Source organism: Strix aluco, chromosome 6, assembly GCF_031877795.1.
Source record: "Strix aluco isolate bStrAlu1 chromosome 6, bStrAlu1.hap1, whole genome shotgun sequence".
NCBI classification, from domain to species: Eukaryota; Metazoa; Chordata; class Aves; order Strigiformes; family Strigidae; genus Strix; species Strix aluco.
Window position 1 is genome coordinate 4,565,739 of NC_133936.1, and position 19,874 is coordinate 4,585,612.

Below are 19,874 nucleotides of genomic sequence, written 5' to 3' on the forward strand. Positions count from 1 at the left end.
AGCAGAAAGCGATTGGGTTCTAATTCAAACTGTGCTGACGGTGATTGATTTCAATAAGCTTTAGGTCAAAACCTTATTTCTCATTTATTCAGGAAGGAGAGATACATTAATCTAGTCTAATGTAACATCATCCAACATTGCCACCTCTCCGCACGTCCCGCATCACAGCAAGGTGATATACCAAACCGGTAGGCGTAACACCAAGCTTCACTGCCGCTACTGTTTGCATTGTATTGTTAGGTCGATACTGTTCTTGTAATGCATAATGGATAGGGCATATTACAGGGGTGAAGTGCACTGTATAGGGTTACCATCTTCCCTTTCACTGTCTACGGATGCTCACCATAAGCTGTATGTTCTGAAAGTGCACGCTCAGATCATGTTTTTGTGAACAGTGACAAGAACAACTTTCTTGAAAGCTATCAAAGCCATCCTCATTATCCTTTATGGGCTGTGTAGAAAATGTCTCCACTATTAGACATTTAACTGGAGTGGAGCAGAATGGTTTTGTTGGCCCCCTCCAGTTCTTCGGGTAAAAGCTCTGTTCATAATCAGCTTCTGCTTTTTTTAATGACCCTCAAGAGGTCCCTTCTGGTACACTTCAGTTCCCTTTCTAGTGTCCCATTGATTTTACAGACTTTAGGAACTTGCTCTTAACCTTCTGCTTTTTTCCTGGATCACTGCTGAATGATTAGATGCTATACAGCCTCTTGTTACCCAGTACACTGAGAGTGATATCTGGAGAATTAAAACACCAGTTACAATAACATTTGCTAAGGAAAGAGACTGCTCTTCTCTCACAGCTATTCACCCTATTTGTGTGCATGGTTTTCTCAGAGAACAAGAATGACTTCAGACTCATAAGAAAGAATACAGGACTATCTGCTTGAGTATGAGATTGAAATTCACTCAAAAGCCTATGTTTTTACCATGAATTTTAGCAGCAGAAGTGGAAGCATTTAGTGTTGGGAAGGGTGGGTCAGAGCCTGGAAGATGGTGGGCAGCATGTAAGAATAAAAAAAATAGAGATTAAAAAAAAAAAAAGGATTTTAAAGGATTTTCCAACTAAAGTGTTTCCAGTTATCTGATTTGATTCACATGGAGCCACATCAGTGCCAAAAATGCTTGCTTGTTGGGGGTTTTTTTGAAGTTAGAGAAGTTTGAGAAATACCTCTTAAGATGTGCCAGGTAAATTCAGACAGAAGGATGTTTGGTGCAAGGACATCCTCCTAACCACAGCGTAGCAGTGGCACAGGCTGTGATTAAACGTGCTGTTCCTCCCAAGGACTCTGATCTTTCTCAGATGCTCCCATTTCTCCAGGATCCTGCTGCAGGAAGGACTGATTTCCCTATACAATTTCAGGACTGTTTCCTTCACTATGTCCTCCCCAAGTAACATATTAAACTTTTTAAAGGTAGATTAGTTCCTTGAAAAAGATAAAGGACAGAGATCCAGTATCATCCTGCAACCCCCCCACCAAATTTCCCCAGGAAGATAAAGTTCAGGCAACTCCATTTGCATCAACAGGTTTGAACCAGCACGTGGAGATGGTTGCAGCCCAATTACCGCCCGCCGCCTGCTCTTGGCTCCTGCTGCCTAGCTGAAAGATGCTGGGGGAAAAAAAACCCCAACCTTAAAACCAGAAAAAGAAATTGCATTGTTGTTGTTGTTGTTGTGGAGACGCCAGCTGAAAAGGAATCATTATAAAGAGGTTGATACTTTCAGGGGGGAGACAGAGGACTCACCCGAATGATCCCAGTTAAGGGCCTTAACAGAGAGGCGGCTTAACGTCTCTAAAACTGGTGAGTCTCCTTGCTTGGCTGAGTTTGAATTGTGTGTTACTGCAGTAACATTTCACAAATAGGGATACCCCTCCTTTTAAAAACTGTTCAATCCCAAAATAGCAACACAATTTAGCAATATTTTGTATCAAGACAATTACATTGTAGTATTATTGTAGTCTTAGTACCTCATTAAAACAAAAAAATGTTAAATCCTTGTTTTGTTGAACACAAGAGATGAATAGTAAATATTGATTTAGAATGAATGCAAACATTTCCCTAGGAGTGGATAATTACAGCCTTTCTATGCAAAACACTTATATTTGAAGAAGCACTTCACTTACTTTGCCATGTGGTATACATTCTTTAGTACATTTTAAATTATACGTTGTCCTGGACAGTGTCTGCTCTATAATTTCTTGTGTCTCTACACCAGAGTCAGTATGTAATTTTAAACTGCAAACTTTCTGCCAACTAGAAGGGGAGAACAGGCTTAACTCTTTCCCTTAGCTGGGCTCAGAAATCAATTCAGACTGCACACATAGTCATAAGACCAGTGAGCTCAGTGCTCGAGCAGCAAGGAACGAGTTTGGTCTAGCTGGAATTTAACAAAGATGCTGCTCCCAGCAGTCCTCGTTTTCACACGGCATTTTCTGATTACGTACGAGGCTTGATGTGTTCTAATTTCTAGCCAGATCACAAGGAGTCCAAAAGTTTGAACAAAAACTTTACTTCCAGAGAATTCACAAATTAACTGAATATTTGAAAAAGTGTCTAGGTTGAGAACATTTGAACGCATATTTGAAGCAAATAATTTATTCTACTTATTTTGGCATTATGATGTGTAGTTCATTTGCAGACTGACATGGGAGGTACTCTGCTCTTTCCACGGAGGGCCAGGCATGTGTATGGTGCTTCATGAAAGGAGGGGACAGAATTTATCCTCCAAAACCTATAGCCCTTGTCAGACATTTTAAACTCTGTAGTTTTATTAGGTTGCAAGACTGGCCCATAAATTCATACACAACTTAATCAGGCTGCATGAATGTGAAGACAACGTGCCCCCCTGTAGGATCTTGAGAGATTAATCCAAATGACTTGTGAATTTTGTTACTTTATACAATGACAAACACCCTCTCCTCATGTATTTTATGGGTTGAGTTTTCCAAACCTGGGACCTTGCACCTAAATTACTTTGTTTTCATAAATATTCACATCCTCATCTCTCCATCCCCAAAACAGAAAAGCCTAAATGGATATTTAAACTCATCCTAGTTTAAGCAGCATTTAAAGATGCACTTACAGCCCCTTGACACTTCGTACAAGGAGAGGCTTATGTGTTTTGCTGGATACAGAAACTTTAGGCCCCACAGAAGATTACTGACTATGGTTAATTCGTTGCAGTAATGAGTATTGCAATAGTACTCAAAGGAAGAGCAAACAGCAGCTGAATGTGATTCCAGACATTGACCACAAATTGCATTGACTAACCCAGCACCAGCACACTGAATAAAAGCACAGCGCTGGTAGGAAGCTGTTACACGTGCCATATACTCTGATTATCTTCCATGTTTTTCTGTAAAGCATACAAAAGAGTCTGTAGCTACAGGTCTTACACACAGCCCCCAAACACTGACACCCTCGTGTTTGCTCAAAAAACAGATCCCAGATTCCTGCTGGATTTTCAGCCTGGGAATCTGTTGAGCATCCACTACCATGCACTAGAGTTAAGAATAGGTTTAAGAAAAAGTTGTTGTATTAGGGGAGAGGTAAAGGGGAGGAAAGAAACTAGATAAACGTGAAAGAAATAGAATTTACTATTTCAAAATCATTTCCTGGCCAGGGAAAAAAAGGAGAATGAAAAAAGAAAAAAATCATGTATCAAAATATAGCGAGTGCTAACCAAACCAGCAAAAGATCCCTGGGAGAAGCAATGAAGTGTTGATGCCCCATATTTTCTCCAGTATATTTCCCATGAGCCCCACCCTTCGCCCACCGCCAAACCCTTTCCATGCAGAGTTTTTATTCGGCAGCTGATTGTATGGAGATACATTTCCCTAACATGTGTTTCCTAAGACACAGCTTTGTACTTCCAGAGAAGCTTAGCAGAGCATTAAGGCAAGAGACTTCAATCCTGTGGGCAAAGTTATGTGTCTACAAGGAAAATATTCAACCTCCCCACTTGGCACCTACCCCTGTGCTATTTGGAGGTAGCCACATCTCTACAGCAGCACCCAGGATAGTCCTGCTCAGAGCTACTGAAGAAACCTTCTACTGGAATTTACTTGCTTTAAAATTAGCTCTTCCCCTTGCCCCCTATTCCAAGGATTTGCATAACCATAGGGGAAAAGACAGCACAAGATAAAAATAAATTTGGCCGCTGCAGATCCAAAAATCCAGGGGGAAAGTGTCAGGGCAGTGTTTTGCTTTGGGTTTTAGTGGAGACAAAATAACTGAAACTACTAGGAAAGATAACGTATGACTAAGAAAATTCCCTGAGCAATCAGAGGATGTGTTTTCAGCTTTTTTACATTTTAGTTTTATTTTCTCACAGCAATGAACTAGGATGAGATTGGAGTCCCATGACCAAGCTGGCGCAATTCACGCACCCTACCTGGATAATCACGGATTGTAAATCATCATTTTATAAGAATTTAACTTTTCCGCTTCCAACATAATCAAACGTAGTGGTGAGGGGGCCACTAATCACGACAAAAAATATACTTCAGATTCTTTCTTGAAGTGCCAACTCCAATAAGTTCTCCGAGTGAAATTAAATGCATGCTCTTATTCCAAACCACAGTTTCCCCCTGGGATGGACGAATCTCAAGTGGGGGCTGAAAGGCCAGTTGTACCACAGCCCAGGGTTACACCCATTTTTGCAGTTTTTTTTAACTACTGCATGTAGTATAAATTGTATTTCAGCCCACTCAGTGACTGTGCTTTCCAGCATTGGTAATAAAAAAAGATGTCTTCATAGTTTCCACATTCCAGCACTAACGAGTGGGCCAGTCCATATCTTCCCTCGGTTTCTCACAGTTTTATGTTTGTTTGCTTTAAAGGCTTCTCCGCGAAGCTAAGGGCAGAGAAGAAGGAAAGATCTGGTGTGTGGCGTAAGTGACGGTTGGCGCCGAGTCTGAGAACAGTAACAAAGAGTCATTTTAGAGTAGAAATTAAAGTGGAAAAGACCTATTAGTCCACGCACTTCATCTCCTTGCCAACGTGAGGTTGCTCCACGAAGTGATGCTTTTTTGCAGGCTCAGCGCTGAGCTCTCTGCTCCTGCCACCAGCACACTCTCACCCTGAAATTGTGCCATTTGAGTGTGAAATGCAGTACTCAACATCCCAACGTCCCAGATACTCGAGGTGAGTGCTTCACCTTCTAAAGCCTCCCAGAGATGGAGCATCTCTGCTCCACATGCTGCCGGGTGCCGGGAGGACCCTGCCCTGACCTGTCCTCTGGTGAAGGAGCTGGCCACGGTGGCAGCATGCCAGCTGCTGCCCCACTGCCGTGCTGGCCAAAGCAAACATCGTGGCATGCAAATTTATAACAAAAAGCAGAGCAGAGGCCAAACACAATGCCCTCCTGGTGAGAGACAAGACTTTTTCAAGACTTTCTTTTTTTTCTTTTTTTTTTTTTTTCCTTCCCCCTTCTTCTTGGAAGGAAGGAGAAACATTTCTTGGCTCTTCACCATGAAATATAGACCTGGCAAGGGAGAGGGAGCAAATCTAGGCACTGGCTTCAGCAGATATCGATCTCTGTGCGCGCTGAAGTGGATAGTGACCTTTGGCAACCTCGCCCCCAGCCAGATAGCAGGGTCAGAAAGACTGTCTGAGATGGAAAGAGACATTTTAGTCACTTTTTACCCTTGCTATCCCTCTCAGGGTATGAAATCCTGGAGAACATACACATTCTGGTAACACAGAAAAGTGAGTGCAAGGCAAGCAAGTGCAAGGCAAGCAAGTGCTGCAGCAGAGTGGGCAAACTAGAAGGAAAGGGTGGAGTGGGGTCAAGTTTTCCCATCCTGATTCCCAGATCATCTCCAGAAAGCTGATGGTATAGAAAGGAGCTAGAAAGGGTGAAGTCCTTTGCCTGTGGCATGAGTCAGATGTAGAGGCAGAAGGAAACAGTGGAAGCACAAATAAGCTCACGCTATTTAAAAAAAAAAAAAAAAAAAAAAAAAAAGAATAATTTCATGTTTTAACAATACTGGCACTCAGGAAAGAGGCCTTTTTTTGAATGCTGTGGTGTGTTTAGGACTCCAGTATTCCCTTCCAGACACATCCATCCTCCATTCACGGGACTGATGGCTAACGCATTCATGGCTAACCCGGCACATTCCTGATCTCTGGGACCCACTCTGCGTGTGCAGAAGGGCTTCTCACAATGCAGGCAGTTGATCTGCACACACTGCGGGCTTTGTCCAGGACTTCTCCATGTCAGGCATCCAAACTGAAGCTGCTGAAGTCCGGAAACAGCCCAGACAAATAGCCAAAACAGTATTTCTCTGTATGCAGAATATTTTTAAGCAGAACAAGTGTACTTGGATTATGCTGGCTGTGTAGAGGAACAACCTTAAATGGCCACGATAAGACTGTAGGGACCCAGCAGACAGGCCATCTAGGGAACAAGTCTCTGTGTCAAATGATAATCACGGGTAGGTGAAACAAATCCGAATTTCCTAAGCGCAGAGAACGCTCGCAGGGCTGGTGGAGACCGTACTTCCCATACGAAAGTGTTAACAAGCAGTGAAAGAACTGAAGCGCATCTAATTAAAAATGCATACCAAGGCATAAAGACAGAGTATAAGAGTAAACAAATGGCAGAGACCAGATTTGTTTGCAATAAATGAAGAGGAAAACACCACACAATGCAAACTCATCCAGCAGGGAGGATACTGAGGGAGGCGAGCAGGCAAAGGCACCGCTCTACAAAACCTCCCAAAACAAAGTACAGGGCAAGCGAAAAACACGCGGCATGCCCGAGCACAGACGAGCAGGACAAAGGAGTGGAAGTGGTGCAAAGACACGGTCCTTGGTAGGAACGTTTGCCGTTTCAAAACAGGTACTGCATTGCAATATGGTTAGACCGAAAGAGGCTGCCAAGCAGAGCTCCAGCTCAGCATACAAACAGGCCATCACGGGACACAAAACAAAACAAAGCCTTCTGGAAAAAAAAGTACATTTCAATATTTCTGCTGTAAAATATCTAGGGAGAGGCAGAAAGATAATGAGTCGGACAGAGAGGTTGGGGTCGTCCCCCTGGGCACCTTAAAGAGCCATCTCTGTTTTAGCAGCTGGGTGCGTGGAGCTCATGGCTATTACCGTGACACCACCTTATTTGCATTGGGTTTTCAGAAATAAAAAGAAGATGTACCATTAGAAGAGCTCTTGCAGCCAGGAAATACTGACACCCACCACTGCTAGTGTGTTAATCATTCCTGATTGGGAACAACACTGGAAAATAAAGTCCAGCTGCTCTGTTAAGACTTGTGTGTGTCACACCTTTACCGCAAAAAAAACATGGGCTCTCCGGAGACGGCAGGAACTCAGAGCCATTGGCAGCAGCTTGTCCTCTTCCCTCGCCCCAGTCACGAGGCCACCTTCCTTTCTTCAATAATTATCTTTTTTTTAGGTCCTGCAGCACTAAACAATAGTGATCACACTATTTCTCGGAAGCAGCGTTTGCTTGATTACTGCAGAGTACTGTCATCTGTTTGTTTTTTCAACACATGATAGGCCACTGTGTTCATCCCCTTGGGATTCCCAGCCAAGCGCAGTTCCCATCCAAATGGGGATAAAAGTTCAATTTTATTTCACGGTTTTGTCTTCCTTACAACAAATCTTTTCTGACAGTGTTTTCTGACTGCTAAACTGTTCCGTTTTGAGCGATTGATCTAAAACATCTGTCTGTGAGATTAAAAGCAACGTTGAAGGGATACTGCGACTCTATTCCAAAGGTGTGGAAGATTTCGAACATGAAACTAGTAAGCAACAGGAGGAAACTTTTAGGCAAATGCGTGCACCACACCGCGTGGATTTTGAGGCGTGCATCTTTCCCGTGAAAGTTTTGCCAACTGCCACATAATACAGGAAGTCATACTTCAAAATATTTAAGGTTGCATTTCTCACCATTTCCTTCTTATCTTTCATAAGACTTACATTTTAAAATGTCAACTTACATATGGGAATGTTTAATCTCAAGGATGCTGATCCATCAGGAAACTTTTAAAATCTCCTCCAAAAGTTGTTGGTTTGGTGGGGTTTTTTCCCCTCCCTTTCTCTTCTCTTAATGGATTGCTTCTGTTTAGGTTGTACCTGTTTTTTCAGCTGACATCACCCCCCACCCTCAAGCTATTCTTCCCTTAAAGCAGAGGGAGCAGTGAAGGGACTTATATACACCTTTTGTAACACAATTGACAGGGAAATATATCCTGACGTTTTAGTTTTCCAAGAACTACAATAAAATGATAAACCAGCAAATTTCATTCAGAACAGATTTAAACTGTGAAAGTTTGCGTGGAACGAATGCACAGAGAGTTAGTTCTGTAATAAGTTTGAATACCATTCCTAATGCTTGGCATTACATTTTTGTTTAAATTCCATTGCTTACACTTTTGCCACGTTACTATATTTATTTTTAGTATATGTGTTCCTTAATGCCAGTGTAAATTCATTTAACGTTAGGCGTACAACTGTTTCTCAGTACCTTTCTGTTATTTGGCTGTATAATTAGCTTCCTAAAATATGATTTATTTTAGTTGAGTTTAGTTTTGGCAAGGAAGCAGGGGGCATGGGGGGGGTTCTTCTGTGCAAGCAAAAATTTACTACTGGCAACATTGCAATGAATGGCATGGAGACCAGCATCAGAAATCCATCTTATTCACAGAAAGGCCAAATCTACTGGAGATTAAGTGTAGCCCCTCTGCACCCTTCCCTTCCCTGTCCCCCTTGGCTACCTTCCAACACTTGCCAGCTCAGGGATGGGACTGGGACTTATTGCTTAGTTCAGAAAAAGGGGCTATTACGAAGCAACACCAGTTCTGAGTGTGCTGGATTGTGTCCAGGTAAAATTTGTTCATTTCTTAATAATAACATCACAAATTTCTAGGTCATTAATAAACAAAAGGGTTTGGAGGGGCGATAAAAGGATTTTTCTTTTTTCTGTGCTAAATTAAGCTATTACTATAAAGGCCCTACATAATTTGCAGTAACCTGTGGTATCATAATAAACTATGTTCTTTGGCACCCAGCTCATATAGTGCTTAAGAATATACTTAACTCTGAGAGTGAATGTGACTCCCATTTAAGTAAGAAATGTTTCCCTGCCTTTTAGGAGGAACGTATGTGCCAATGTCTGTAGATATTTAGGCGCCTGTCCACCTTGACTCCTAGAAATAACCACAGTGAGGTCAGTGGCAAGCAAACACATCAGAGTCTGCATATTGTGGAAGTTATTTTATGCGAAGCTATTTTTATTTCTTCAAAAAGCTCCTAATCGCATCAGGAGTAGACTAGGTACCTCTTCTCCCTTAATGCCAGTGGACCAAAAGCAGCAGACAGCATAACCATCTTTAACAAGTGTTTTAGACTTCCACCTTCAAGCTGAAGGACTTGTCAGTGTGTCTGTGAGCAGTCCTGCACACCCAACAAAAGCCAGTCTCACAAAAAATCCATCAGCAATTCCAAAAGCTATAATGACATATATGCTATTTGCTATAATGAAACCAGAAGATGATATAAAGGCAGGTGTATAGGCTGGGCATAGACAGACACCCATTCCAATTACTAATTCTGTATCAAGGGTTCTCTCTAGAACAGATCCAAAAGACCCTATTGGAGTAGATTTTATTCTGTGAATATTTTTCTATTTCTTCTGATAGTATTTACATCATATTGTGTGATGTAGTAAAATGCTTTGGCAGCCTCTTTGGGACAGCAAACAGAAAGAATATGTATCTAAACCCCACTGCCATCCCTTTTCCAGTCTGTGCCTTAATGTCAACATTAAATAGGGAAAATATACACAATCTTGAAACGGTGGTGTCTGGGCAGCCTGAGGATATGGTGGACACAATGTGGATCTCGGGGTGCGTGCCTTTCCCTCTGTTTCCTCCTGTGATAAAGCACTAAAGAATGTAACCCCATGTATTTTGGATTATTAATCTACATGTAAGAATGCAGTCCTGATCCCTCAAAAAAAGCCAGCACATTGTTTTAAGACACAATATGACCCTGCTGAAGCCCTCCCTGCGTTCAGCCCATCAGACCATTCAGGAAGAGGTGAGGTTTCACAGTGCCAGGGTGGCCCAGGGCTGCGGTCAGCTGCAGCCTCTCCCAGGCTCACCTTTCCCACATGAAAAACAGGGTGTCACTCAGTGATGGCAGGGGAAACCCCATCTCATGCCTTTCCCCCCTCAGGCTGAGAAATGGGGACACTGCACATCCTCTTACACCACTCAGCTATGAAACTGGTGCCGGGCTTTGAATAATTAACAGGAACGACTAGCCTCGCCTGCTTACAGGAGTCATCAAGAGAGATTAGCTAGAAGCAAGTGCTGATGCTCTTAAACTTCTTATGTCTACAGCTGGTCTTGTTTTTTTTCCCTCCATCTCATTTAACACCAAATCCTCCAGGTGCTTACGGGGCAGGGCTGACATGATCCATAATGAGGGCTCATTTCCAACTGCCACGTCAGAGCCCGATCCTGCTCTGCAGGACTGCTCCCCAGGTTGGCAGTAACTCCCACCACCATCATATCAAGCTCAAGTTCCCTCAACTTTGCTCGTTGTGTCAAAAAAAAAGGGCATGCGAGCTGCAGTCCATCATGCTAAATAATTTTAGCACCGCCATTACCCTACATGGACTTACAGTGCTGAGAGCACATTTGTATTTTTCTCCTGCTACTTTGGATTTATACAAAAAATGCCCCAATTTCCATTTATTTGTGACAGAGTATTGCCTGTCTTCTTGTTTTATCTTTTCAGCTTAAGAAAAATAACATAGGACATGATCGCCACTAACAAGACGGCACATTCTATATAACTTTTCCCACTGTGTTGTTTTATTTACCAGCTTTCAAATCCCTAACCTTCGTCTCTTCAACCTCCTTTCAAATGAAAGGATCCTCTTGTCTCTGTGAAGTCCCTATCATCTACGCTGGTTTGCATGTTAAAGTTTCAGCATCCATTTAGTCAGTGATGGTTATTCTGCTTAATGACTCCTATACCCCTGTTAATACTGTTTTATCTGGCTCTAATATTTTAAGATCTTGTCTAATATTAATGCTAAATGCTAATATTAAAGATTTGCTACTAATATTTTAAGCTCTAGCTGCTAGTGTACTAATGTTTGGGGAGGTGCTTGGGAGTTCATTGTATTGAAAGGACTGCCGGGTACATTTTAATGTCCTTTATGACTGCTACATAGAAATCTAGGCAAAATAAATGGAATATAGGGACAGGTTTTAGCAATTTATGTATAAAATATCCTACCAGCAGTGAGCTCAGAATCAGGTTGAATATGTATTTTTGTGTGGGCACATGAGTGTATGTCTCTCTACATGTCTCCAATAAACCAGAGAGAAAAATAGCCAGAGTGTGAGGCAGAGGTGGGGGACACATGCAGCCTCTCCTCCACTGGGTTCTAATGAGCTGCCACTCTGGATGATGCTACAAGGGACAGGGAAAGGAGGTGACTGCCATCCCCCAGGAATTCCAGCCCTGAGTTACAATTCCTCCAGTATTGCTAGTTGACCATTTAGAGTATATACCTACAAACAGCCCCGTTTATCTCATGACGATAGAGCATCCTAAAAATTTACAGGGGACTAGAAAAAAAAACAACAAACAAACAAAAAACCCCAAACAAAACCCCCCTATCTTAATATCAGTTTATTAATACAAACCTCTGCCACATGCAAAGGGAGAATAGAATCCACTCATCCTCTGAAGAACAACCTCTCCACTAAAAATAAAATACAGTGCAGCGTTTATTTCACCACGGTTTTAGAGTTAATGAAAGATTTGCACCTGTACAGCTGTTGCAGACTGAAACTAGCTTGTGGAGAAAATGTGTTTTCTGGTTGAGACAGTTGTAAATGCCTTGAGTAAAAACACTGAGGACTGCTAATGGATAGGTTTATTTTAAAGCATGCCATCTGCTATCAATCATAGAGAAGTATAGGAAGCAAGTTTGGCTGTGCTCCCTCCTTGTGAGCCTGATAAAGATAGGGCTGTGGTACTCTGGAACATTTAGTACTCAAGAGAATAAAACATCAAACCTACTCAGCAGCTCCACTAACAATAATAAAAATGCCTCTGCCTAAAGGTGACATTCTGAATTTACGATTATTTGTGTCTATAAAGTGTATTCTTTGGCTCCTGACTCATTCTGACTGTCTCACTACAAGAACAATACATTAAGCCTGCCTGAAGTAAATGGAAATCCTATCCTTTTATTAAACCAGCAGCCAGTACCTGAGATGTTCTAATGCCCTGTAGGACCCAAAGAAGGTTTTCTGCTCTAAGTGTTAATTCTATTGGTAGGATTAAAGTCAACTGCAGAGAAAATGCTTATTTTGTGCACTCAGAACTAAGCCTTTCTTCAGGTAAATGTAATATTAAAAGAAGAAGAATAAAACCAAGAAAACCCAAGGCAGATTTTGAATATGCAAATGATCACAAAGCAAAGGCTACAAAAACTTCAGTTTAGCCCAATAGCTCATATTTTATGCTACTTAGAATTTGATACAGGAAAAGCTTACACTGTGAGAACCTGCCCAGGAAAACCATGTACAAAATGCCCAAAAGGTGTGTGCCAAACTTCCTTCCTAGCGATGAATTTCACATGTGCTGAGATTCTCCAGAAGTGAATCCAGGGATTTTGTTGTCGGTTGTGTTTTTTTTTTTTTTCCTCTTTTTTTCCTACACTGCATTTTCCTCAGAAAAGGCAGTTGGAAGATGCAGAGCTACTTCCCCAGATACACAACCATTTGGTTAACTTCAGAGGTATGAATCATTCCCCTGGCTAATGCCACGTCCCTCTTCTCTCGTTTGCCCTCTGGTACCCCGCCGATCAGGGGCTCTTGAGCCTGCCTGCTTAAAAATAATTAAATATATAATGCTTCCCGGCAAATTCACCAGATATAAAAAACACTTAGCAATGAAGCACTCCGTATCCAATAACATTAGGCTCCTATCTCCTATCTGCAGCTTAACAAAATTCCCTTGCAAGTCTGCTGCTGATGGAAAGCATTGCTGTGGAAGCTTGGGGAAAACCCACCTGGTGATCAAGCTCATGAGCCTAATTACAGTTAATAAAGAAATTAAAAGTGGGCAAAAATTGGAACGGCAGCATGGAAATAAAATAAAAAAACCCACTAGGAATAAAAGGAAGATAAAAAGCAGTGGGGATAGTGAGCTTTCCTTTGAAGTCTGCTCTGGAAAGTGACTGTGATTTCTTTCAATGCCCCCCCACACCCCAAATTCTTTACGCAGTAGGCCATAGGTCCAAGCAGAAAAACAGACAGTGAGGTTCACAATATTAAATCAAGGCTGCTTCTGTTCTGTATTCACCCTTTTGGTCCTCAAGAGCTTAAGTGTCTCTAAAGGCCACAGTCAAATGACCACTGATTTGAAAGTATAAGTTCAATCCCCTTATCTAGAGACCAAAAGAACTGAGAAAGAAGTTTCTCAGTAAGGATCAAAATTAGTGGATACTTGAAATGTGTAAAATGAAAGGTTACAAAAGATTTAGGAGACTATAGAGACAAAGGAAAACCACAAAGGTAGAGAAGGTTGTTCTAAGAGGAGATGAATCAGCTCTGAGCAGGTTAGGAGCAGTCTACATGGCCAGTTGGCTGCAGAAACACACAAATACTGGAAACAATGCAGGAATATAGGAAAACAAAGCTCAAGAAGAAAACCTGAAAACAAGACAGTCACCAAGACTTCCGTGCTCAGCAACACCTGGGAAATACCTTTCCGGAGGTAGTCCTCACCTCTAGGTGAGGATTTCCAAACAATGCCCTGTTGCTCAAGAGCAATGCCCCATCTCATAAGGAAAGAAACATCAACAACTGTCTCTTATTACTGAGCTTAGTACCAAAACCACTCAGTTACATGAACTCAGTTCAAGAAGAGGGACAGTAAGTCACATAAGGGCACATCATAACACTGAGGTCTCAGACCCGTCATGCAACCTCCAGCAAAAAAAGTTCAGCAAAACTCCATTTATCAAAAAATTATATCACTGAATCTTTCATAAAGAGGTATCTGTTTCTCAAAAAAATGTCTTTGGTAGGATTTTTTTTTTTTTTTAAAATCTAGGATGAGACTTTTGGATAACAGGAAGGAAGAGAGAGGAAGTCAATCCAGACTCACCCGTAGCCTGATGGTCACATGCCTGGGGCTGGTGGGAGGTCCAGGTTCAAATCCCAACTCTGACCTGCCCACATTGAAGACAGCATCCAGAAGGGAAAATGCTCTCCATAGCCTTTCTCCATAACATTTTGTAGGCCAAAAAAATAATTCCCGAGGTTTTATTAACTTTCTCTCCTGAGAAATGGAAACAAATTAAAAGCCTTGAAAATTTTTCATGACACAGACTTGTTCGTGGCCAGCCCTAACCACCACACTGCCCAATGTTTCAAAGGCATGCTGTTCCTACCAGAGCTGATGCTGTGAACTTTTGCATGAACTTAACAGGTTCTTTGTAGACTTGTTCTTTAATACACACAGTACATTTTCATATGAAAGCTTGCAAGCTTGGAGCAGCTTGCCCACCAGAGTTCAAGTCTCTGGCACACAGTTCATTGCAGCTCTAATGAAAAAGCACAATGATTGGGCCTGCGTCGCTAAGATTAGACATTAGTGGCCGTATCAAGAAGAGAAATACCTGCAGATTAGCACTGCAATTTGCTGCTCTAAATCTGAACCTTCTAATCTCTTTTTTTTTTTTTTTTAAGTAAGTAGCAGCCCATGAATATGAGAAAAGAATTAAAACTACATTTACTAAGTGATTTCTAAAATACTTCAGCATGTGTTTTAGAAAACTGACAAGTCATTAAAATATAGTTAATAAACATTATTCAGAACTCATTGCCTTAGATTAACGCTACTTTAAAATCACACATTCATTGGTTCAGTTAGTGAAGTGCTGCAAGGGTAACCCTGACTGGTGTTCATGCCCTGTTTAATAAAGCATATGATGGGCAACTTGGAGTTTACTTTGTATTTTCAGAAGTATTTGAAAAAGACTTTAAAACTTTGCATCCTGGCAAGTGAGGGCATGCACAGAAATTGCTGTGCAGTGGTGTATGGGAGGAGGGAGAGCCACACTTCCACCAGCGGATTACTGAGAAACATCTCCTCCCACATGGGGCAGCTTACTAAAACCAGACACAGCACAGCCTACAGAAGTGACACTTGAGTTCAGATGTTTTGAACATGAATTGCAGTTTCGTCGGGCCTAAATATGCTCTCAGCAGCAAAGACACCAGATCCAGCTGAACGGCCAGTTTTGCCTAGCACTCACCTCCAGTCTAGCAAATGTATATCCTGTGCTGACAGACACTACCTGCCAAAGGCATCCCAAACCTGAGTTAAAATAAGAGTTTGCAATATCAACCCTCCTGGTAGAATGAACTACATTTTTCAGATGTGTTGGCATGTGCCAAGTTAAACCGATTCACATGTGATGAAAGGCTGAAGTTAGAAAACACTGAGAGTAAAAACTGGGGACTGCACTCAGAGTGCTTGGCTCCGCAAGATTACTGAAGACCCCAGAGCACTGAAGCTTTTACTGAGCCGACACCCCCACAATGGGAGACTGGAAACATAGGTACAAAACATGGGAAGATTCAAGGGAAAGCAAGGGGTGGCAGCAAAAATAAAAGGAAAAAAGGTACCACCATTTCTCAGTGACCAATTCCAAAGAACCCGAAATCATGAGCCATTTTTAATCAAACCATCATATGTGACTTTCACTGTTGACAACTTTTTAAAATTTATTATGTGACTATCAAGAAATTTCCCCTTTTAGAAGTTCTGCCCTGAGCCAGCTGGAGCTGACTGCTTTCCCTAAACATACTTTATGCAACCACGATCAGCTCAGATACTGCAGGTGAAGCAAACTTGCACAAAGCTCCCAACCGAGCAATTGCCAACGACCATCAGCCATCAGGTGAACCTGTCCTCCCTGCTGCAGAGTGTGGCAAGCTCATGTTGCTGCTGTTTGTTGCTGTTTTGATGTTGGGGAAGGATTTAGTGAGAGTACTGCTGTTTTGAGAAAGGTCTGATTAGACTCTCTTTGTATTATATCTCTTCACCCTTCGGGTTTTTTTCTATCTTGGTATGTACACTGCAGTTCAAAATATGACAGGAGAAGGCTGAAACTGAGAAGGGAATCAACGTATTTTAAAAATGAAAACATTACTATTCATAGCTGACTTAGTAATGTAGTTAAAAGAGAAAAAAAAAATCATGGCCTAATCGAAATTGCATCCATCTAACTTAAGCTGAGATAAACATTTGCAAATGCTCTATACCATTTTTAACCACTTGCAGGATTTAATGGGCAGCTTTCTTCTGGGGTCTTTTTGGGTTTTTTTAAATAATAAACTATTTGATATTCAGAGATGTCTGTAACCTGATCGGTGGCTTTGATTTATGACATCTCTCAGACATCAGAATTCTGAATTTCAAAGCCGAACCACGAGGGAAATCCAGATCCTCCAACTGGTTTTATTTTTCAGTCTTTTAAAGTGATTTGGAGTTCAAAGTCTTTCACCCATTCTCTTTTCATACTGCTACTTATATAGGAGCAAGAATAACACTTTGCACCCAACTAAGATCATTTGAATGATACCAGCATATTTATGCTTGAAGGTTCTTATGAGATAAGTATGATTAAACCCATTAGACTTACTCTGAGCCAGGATGACATATTTTGGCACCGCAGTTGTGCCAAGCTCCAAGAAACACCATAAACCTGCCCATCTTCTCCTTGCGGGACAGCAGTGACCACCACTGTGGCCTGGGCATGTTTGCTTCTCTGGGCTGAGTGGCGTGGAGCAAAGCAAAGCAAAGCACAGCACGCTGCCTTCTCCTGTGCAATGCACCCTGTTAAAAACATTAATTGGACAATGCTGACATGAGGTGAAGCTGTAGATGAGCTTATGCACTGAGAGAGTGCAACGAGCAGGTTCCCCATTCCCGGGGCAAGTGCTGCCAACGTCAGCAGAACAGCCTCAGGAAGGGGAGCAGAGCAGGGAAAGGAGCTGCAAGTGGGGAGAAGCTACTCAGGTCAGAGATGCTTTAGCAGAAGGAGAGTCTGAGATACACGATACGCACATGAGGATACTGGGGTCAGTCAAGGCCTCTCTGGAGCGAGACAGCCTGGTGAGGGGCGAGTCCTCCAGCGGCACATCTTGAAGCAACAGGGACATTTTGAGGCTGCAAGCAACTGCTCTGAAGGCTGCAAGGAAAATAACCTGCCTAAAAAGAAAAAAAAAAAATCCACAAAAAATCTTTAAGAAACTCAGAAGTGCAGCTCAAGGTCTTGTTTTTCTTAGCCTAGTGGTGAAGGAAAACTGTTGTCAGAAATACAAGTATTTAAACAGTCTATGACAGCAAGGAAGCAAATGACTCCTTTTGCCAGTGACCGAGGAGAGCTCAGCTGCTTGCTGCAAGCCAGAGGGATTCGCATCCAGCCCAGAGCTGGAAACACTCTCTGGAGGAGAAATCCCTCTCCTCAGCCTCCCCAGCGCCTGTCGCATCAAGCATGGACCAAACCTCGAAGCTCCCGACCACGAGAGTCCATTCCCATCTGGATCCCTGCCGCCTGGTCCCACACGGCGGGTGGCAGGAGGAGGACCCACTCGGTGTGAGGCTGAGCCACCGTCCTCTGCCGCCTTCTGCACCACCGCTTCCAGCAGTTGAAAAGAAGCCATCAGTGCATAAATATGTGAAAATATTTATCGCCCGCTCCTAGCCATGTTGAAAAGAAACCTGTTGTGGTTAAATGACTCGGTCAGTTCTTTAGGGATTTTCCGAAGTTTCCTATAAAAAGAAATCTGTGGGAAATGAATGATTGCATAATCACTAACACATGCCAATTCATATAAGCCTATTATCTTTTATGGCATTTTGTACTCTATTGTCCTTACTCTGGTGAATTGCTATCTTACAGTTCTTTTCCCTATTAAATTATTTACACATTTTGCTCCCTCTGACCCTTTTGCATCAATAAGATACTTAGCATCTGCATTAGGAAAGAAGGCAAAGACAAAGGGTCCCTTCTCCTTTTCTCACGTCATGTTTTTCCCACCTTCACAGGAATATCCAAACAAGTTTCCTTGAGAATGGGAAGGACCTTTTCAAGTGAGAAGAGGCAATAATATTAGCTGTGTCTTGATGCCACAAAAGATAATTTTTTTTCATAAAGAATATGCATTTTTACAGAGGCTCTGTAAGGTCCCTGATAGAAATGTCCAGCATTCACAGTTTTAAAATTACATGGTCCCTTGAAAATGCTGGAAGTTGCCTACAGGTCATTTAAGCGATTCTTAGAAATAAACCCCAAGTGTCTTGGAAGTCTTAATTACACTGTATTTCAATTGGATTTAGGTTGCTAAAACACAGACTTTAATAGGAATTTCAGACCTTTAAAACCCTTTTGGTTTTGGCTTTTAGAAGCCTGACATTGCCTGAAAGCCAACCAGGATTTCACATTTAGAGTTAACATCTGTTTTCAGAGGGATTTTTCAGTTTTGCACTCTTCCCCAGAACAACTGGTTAATAAATGTATGAATCATGGCTAAGCAGTCACCTTTCCAAAAGGTGTGGCCTCTGGCATCGCTGCATTTTTAAATAAGTAAGGGAAAAGTAGAGAAGACTTTTGTGACTGAGGAGCTATAACCCTTTTATTCTAAAATGACCTAGATACTGAAAGCCGTTCTCATTAACTGCTACTAACCAGAGAGCTTTAGGACCAGGGAAGAGCCCAAATTAGTTGCAACAATCTTTAGATTAAACTAAGAGGTAACCCCCCGTAATCTTAACATGTGAGAGGACACTGCACGGCAAAAATGGGTCCTAGGGAAGTGCACGCAGAGAATAAATGAGCTATAGGTTCACTGAACAAAGATCCTAGTCCTAACTACATGGTAGGATAGCTGTCCTTTGGTTATACCACTCTTATTGATGCATTGTAGATGAGCCCAGTTCTTCAGATCAGATTTATGTGACTTTTCCCCAGAAATGCTGCAGGAAAGCAGGAGGGTTGGGGAGAGACCTCGTGTCTCCCAGGCATCTCAATTCTCCATCTCCCATGTACCACCCATACCGAGGGGTTCAGACACTTCAGCAGTGCAGGACAACTTCATTTTTGGAAAAGTAACAGATTTGAAAGTGTAGCCTGGAGGTAAGTTTAGAGATCAATGGAGATCAGACCTGATGATGCTGAAGACAAGGAAGCAGGCAAGCAATGATCAATTACTGAATGACAGTGTGGACAGGAGAAATCTCTGTTGTTACACAACATCCTCTCAGACATGCAAACCCTTGGTATTCATGCAGCAACTCAAACAATTGCAACAAAAATGAACTGCAGCTTTGTCCTATCTTTTGCCGTTCCTGAGATATTAATGTCTTAGACCATTTCCCTCTGAACAGGGAAGCAATGACCAGCAGCTCCCCATTTTATCTGACACATTTTACAAGGCCTGCCAACCCCAGCAGGTCAAAATGAACTACTCTTCATTTACCTTTGATTCCTAGCAATCAAGAGCAGAAAAGCTCTTTATCAAGAGCAGAAACATGTCAGGCCAACAAACAAGTCCCTGCAAACCACGTAATCTTCTCCATAAAAAGATTCTTTCCATTGTCTACACGAGCTAGCTTTTACAGACAAAGATACCCATTTCAGTTCTACTGTGCTGTTCCATTTATTTTAGATGTTTTCTTTAATGTACACATTTCTGAGTTTAGGTTGTATTTTCTTTTAGTTAGAAATAATTTTTAAAACTATTTGCCAGCATTCACACCCTGCAAACATTTGCTTGTTGTCAAAGGCTCCTGAGGACCTCCAG

The 19,874-nt window shown here is 42.0% G+C and overlaps 1 long non-coding RNA gene across 1 annotated transcript; it reads right to left on the minus strand.

The window, feature by feature from the left end:
- Positions 1-14,273: 14,273 nt before the first annotated feature.
- On the minus strand, positions 14,274-17,564 carry LOC141924911 (uncharacterized). Its single transcript, XR_012623699.1, has 3 exons — positions 17,137-17,564; positions 16,712-16,905; positions 14,274-14,340 (listed from the first exon to the last, which is right to left on the minus strand). It is a non-coding gene; the product is annotated as an uncharacterized LOC141924911 (long non-coding RNA).
- Positions 17,565-19,874: the final 2,310 nt, after the last annotated feature.